Genomic DNA, 5349 nt, shown 5'->3' with positions numbered 1-5349 from the left:
GACCGACAACACCTATGCCCAGTGGAGAAGTAATTACAGAAGCTAGAACTCCCACCTTCTGCAACCCACAAAGACTTTTGGTCCATACTCCCAGAGGGGGAGGAATGTTAGGGAAAAATTATTAGAGTGCTGTGTACCCCAATTCCATTAGGACCCCGAGAGAGAAGAATAGGGGAAAAAGGGAGGACTTTTAGAAGTAGTAAGAGGTGCAGGTGAAAGGAAGAAGAGGCAGAGATTTCAGAAAGGAAGAGAAGGCAGGACTAAAGAGAAAATGGGCAAAAATTCAAACATAAATATAGCTAGATAGTCATAGAAATCATAGTCAACACACATATATGTTCTTGGAAGAACCGATGCAGTTTCCAGTGGTGGGAATGGAGGACATAGAACTCTGGTGGTAGGAAAGAGGAAGAATTATACTCCTTTTGTCTTTCATTTTGTAAATCAATATTAAATCACTAGTAAAAAAGAAGCTGCTTAATTGCTTAAATATTATTAAACAACTCTAAGATCTGATCGCTTAGTATTTTGTCACAATCCTTGCACCATTCCAATTCCCTGTCTCATTTTTTTCATTGAGGATCTTCCTTGTTTCTTAAAGAAAATCTCCCTCCATCCACCCCCACTCCCGCCCTACAGCATGCTAGCAGCACACATGTGTACACACACACACATACACACACACACACACACACACACACACACACACACCCCACATATGTGATACCATATTAATGACTTCACAATCTTCAGGGATAGTGTCTGTTTTGAGGCATCTATTATATATCCTTGTCACGGAACTCATGATTTCTCACTTTATCTCATTCAGAACCCATGGATGAATGCCATCTGGTCCTGGTGATTTACTGCACAGAGTCTCCCAAGTTGCTCCATGCCTTTCTCCTCAGAGACTGAAGAATCTCTGTCAAGGCCATTCCCTGCTTTGCTATAAAATGTGTCCTTGGAACAGGAATTTCTCCGTTGTCTTTTCCAATAAATACTGATTTCAAAGGATTCATTATCCGCTTCTCTCCTTCATCATCCCATTTAATAATCTTCTTCTCCTGATGAAAGTTCTTAACGTAACAGATATAGTCACCTTACTAAATTGCCATGGATTCTTTATTACTGGTTATTATTTATTTTGATATCTCTATGTGTTTTGTCCATGATATCTGATTTCTAATAGTTCTCAACTGATACCACTCAAGTTCCTGCCAGAGTGTGTGACCTTTAGAATGTTTATTACTGATTTTCTACTATAAAACGTGAGTCTATTATGTCCAGAATTTGGAAACTTTAGAAAAGTAGGTAACAGAAGAGGGTACATTTTTGCAAGCAAGCACAGACAGTCTTCTTCCATCTGTTGGTGCTTCATTCTTACGTTTCTTCCTTCCTTTCTTTTAAAAATTTCTTTATTGGGGGATTATGTAGCTTTCTGAACTAGAACTTATTTTCTTCTGCTATCTTTCTCCAGCTGTTTCATCTTTGTGTGCCGTGTAGTGGGGGCAGCAAGAAAGAGTACTTTTCCTGTGATTAGGATGATCTTTTTTATTTATTTAAGAAAGGAGACATTAACAAAACCATAGGGTAGGAGGGGTACAACTCCACACAATTCCCGCCACCCAATCTCCATACCCTATCCCCTCCCCTGATAGCTTTCCCATTCTCTATCCCTCTGGGAGCATGGACCCAAGGTCATTGTGGGTTGCAGAAGGTGGAAGGTCTGGCTTCTGTAATTGCTTCCCCGCTGAACATGGGTGTTGACTGGTCGGTCCATACTCCCAGTCTGACTCTCTCTTTCCCTAGTAGGGTGTGTCTCTGGGGAAGTGGAGCTCCAGGACGCATTGGTGGGGTCTTCAGTCCAGGGAAGCCTGGCCAGCATCCTGATGGCATCTGGAACCTGGTGGCTGAAAAGAGAGTTAACATACAAAGCCAAAAAAATTGTTGAACAATCATGGACCCAAAGCTTGGAATAGTGGAGAGGAAGTATTGGGAGGTACTCACTGCAAACACTAGTGTACTTCTGCTTTCAGGTATATATTTGCCCTAGTTTATGGATACCTGTGAACATATGCTCTATCTCATGGAACCTGGTCTATACCTAGGCTTTGGGACTTTGTTAGGAAGTGAACCACCTGGGATGGAATTAGAGAATACTATGAAAGGAAAGGTCTTTTCACTCAGTCTTTATGAAGGATATGTCATCAAGGCTTCAGCTACAGGAGCTTGGAGAATTCACTTGCTTCCACCTTTCCAATAACTGACCATGTTCTCTCTCTCTCTCTCTCCCTCTCCCTCTCTCTCTCTCCCTCTCCCTCTCCCTCTCTCTCTCTCTCTCCCTCTCCCTCTCCCTCTCTCTCTTCCTCTCTCTCTCCCTCTCCCTCTTTCTCTCTCTGAGAGACTTTTTGCATAATGATTATGCTATCTACCCCACTCTTTCCAATTTTAGTTATTACAAATAAAGCTATAATGAACACAGATGTGTGTAGATCTCTTCAGATGAGTTCTTGTGTGTGTGTATTCTTTGGATAGCTATTCAAGAGAAGAATTGCTGGATATTTTCACCTATTCTGCCAAATCCCATTTCCCTAACAGCTACCATTGCCTCACCAGTTTCTCTGTTTTCCATCTAATCTCTTTTTCCTTAAACCAGCCTCTGCTCACTGGCATCCTTTCCAGAGACACTCAAGTCTTTTGCACTTCGGGAAATTTTAGAACAGTCTTGTGGTAGCTGACCTCTGACTTGAACCCAGAAGTTTCTTTGGTGATTTTCCCTTCTTTGGTGGATCAGTCTTAAGCAAGGCTCAGAGTCATTTTGAGAAAAGCCATGCTGATCGTCAATCTATTTCTCATTAGCTTTTCTAAGGGCTTCTGGCTCAAGTGAAAAAACATGGGTTTTGGAGTGAGCTGAGTCATAGCTTCTTATTCTCTAGGCTAGTTACAGAGTCTCATTAAACTGATTTAAGCTGGGGGGTGGGGGTCAGGCAGTAGTGCAGCGAGTTAAGCGCTGGTGGCGCAAAGCGCAAAGACTGGCGTAAGGATCCTGGTTTGAGCCCCCTGCTCCCTACCTATAGGGGAGTTGCTTTACAGGCGGTGAAGCAAGTCTGCAGGTGTCTGTCTTTCTCTCCCCCTCTCTGTCTTCCCCTCCTCTCCCCATTTCTCTCTGTCCTATCCAACAATGAACGACATCAACAACAACAATAATAACCACAACAAGGCTACAACAACAAGGGCAACAAAAGGGGGAAATATGGCCTCCAGGAGCAGTGGATTCATTGCAGGCATTGAGCCCCAGCAATAAGCCTGGAGGCAAAACCCCCCCCCCTTATTTAAGCTGTAAAATGGCAAAATAATACAATCTACTTTTCTATAACACACTGGGCTTTGAGCCTCAGCGGCAAACAGGAGTACTATGGCACTGGGTAAAATACCTAAGGATATTTTGTTATTGTCGACTGAAATAATAAAGGGTCGAAACATATCAGAAACAAACCTGAATATCATCAAATAATGAAAGAAATACATATAACCAAGTCAAAAGAAACAGAGGAGTTGTAATGTTTCTCCCTCTCTTTGTGTTTCTCTTCTTCCTCCTCCCCTTCTTTCTCTCTGTCTCTCTCTCTTTCTCTCTCTCTCTCTCTCTCTCTCTCTCACACACACACACACACAGACACACACACACACACTGAAATAAATCATCCTGGGAGTGGCAGAATTGTTCACCCACAAGGGTGTAGTGCAACACACACCCAAAGAATATCTTTAAGTACTGCAGTAAATAGAGAGGCTAAGTCTTCCCTTTTCCCTAAAAGATATGCCTACCTGAGACCTGTGGACATGTCCTTATTTGAAAAAAAGAAAAAAAAGAAGTTTGCTGATGTAACTAAGTTAAAGATCTAGAGATGATACACCTAGGATTAATTAGTAAGGTTTAAATAAATAACATGTGTTTCCATGAGAGACCAAAATGGGAAAAACACAGAGACAGAGGGGAGATCATATGAAGAGACAGAGACTGCAGTGATATAAAAGTCCAGGAGTGGCAAGGACAACCACTAGAAGTTAGAAGAGAAGGATTAAATGGATTCTTTCTCAGAGTTTCCAGGACCAATCAGTTCTTCCGATGTTTCTTTTGGACGTCTGTTCTCTAGAACTGTGAGAGTTATTATTAAGTTTCTATTCATTTAAGTCACCCAAATTGGTAGCAATTTATGCCCATCCTAGGAAATTCTAAGGATATTTTGTAGTTGTTGACTGAAATCATAAATCAAAGAGTCTCAGCGTATCAAGAAATAAACTTAAAAAAATCATCAAATTTTGAAAGAAATAAATATAACCAGGTCAAAAGAAACAGGTTTCTGGAACTTTAAAATTAAATAGCAACCTAACTCATACTTACCAACAGTTAACAAGAGAACATAAGGCCAATTTCAGTTAAGCCAGCTGCTCCAATAGAGCTATATAGAATGTTGCTTTTCTCCTGGGATGCCAGATTTTTAAAGGGTAAGGTGCTATAACTCCTTTTGCCAATTGTGTAATGACCAGGTGAAATTCACATGATACAAAACACAGGCTCTGTTCAATCAATCAAGTTCTACCCTGTAGTCAAATAAGAATGTGAGAAATAGAAGAAATCTCTGCATACATCCTGCTACTTTCTTGTGATGCTTCAAAAGGAGATGCTACAGGGACCAGCAAGATAGTTTACCTGGGAGGGGGCCTGCTTTACAGAAGCACAATGTAGGTTCTGAGTCTTGGTATACCACACAGGGGTACTATGGAGAAAGGGAAACGTAAGTGAAGTGGTGTCTCCTTTCCACCCCCTGCTATGTCTCCCCCCTCCCATCAGAACAAAATTGGGCCTTAGTGGTGAAACCTTGGCACCAAAAAAGAGATAGCACTAATGTAATTCCTAGTATATTTATATATCAAAAGTCTGATGTACACTTCCTTTGCACTGTGAAAAATAGGTGGTTATCACTAAGTACAAAGCTCACACACAGTAGGTGCTTCATAAACATTAGAGATACTGTCGTGCTGCGATGCGGAGGAGAGAGAGAGAGAGGAGATCTGGAGCAGAGAGGGAACACAATTCTTTATTCGCGAGGACACCTCAGAGTTGGGTGAGAGCGAAGTGGTTTGGGCCACATGGAGCTAGCCAAAAAGGCTGCCTAGCGCAGCACCCTTTTCTGTGTCTAACCACTGAGGTGAAAACCTTGCAAGAGAATGAGCAAGAGGCCGTAGAAGGGCTTTATAGGGCAAAAACCAGGAGTGACGAGTAGGGACAGGATTGGTTGGGAAGGGTACTTCGAGAATATCATATTAACATATTAACTCTCATGGGAA

General features: G+C 41.8%; 1 long non-coding RNA gene across 1 annotated transcript in view; it reads left to right on the top strand.

Moving 5' to 3' along the window:
• Positions 1-993, top strand: part of LOC132542952 (uncharacterized) — a 27026-nt gene extending 26033 nt beyond the window's left edge. The window contains exon 3 of the long non-coding RNA XR_009553921.1: positions 830-993. This is a non-coding gene — a long non-coding RNA (uncharacterized LOC132542952). The remainder of the gene's footprint in view (positions 1-829) is intronic.
• The last annotated feature ends 4356 nt before the right edge of the window (positions 994-5349 follow it).

This window comes from Erinaceus europaeus, chromosome 13 (genome assembly GCF_950295315.1).
Source record: "Erinaceus europaeus chromosome 13, mEriEur2.1, whole genome shotgun sequence".
NCBI lineage: Eukaryota > Metazoa > Chordata > Mammalia > Eulipotyphla > Erinaceidae > Erinaceus > Erinaceus europaeus.
This window is presented reverse-complemented; position numbering and strand designations above follow the sequence as displayed.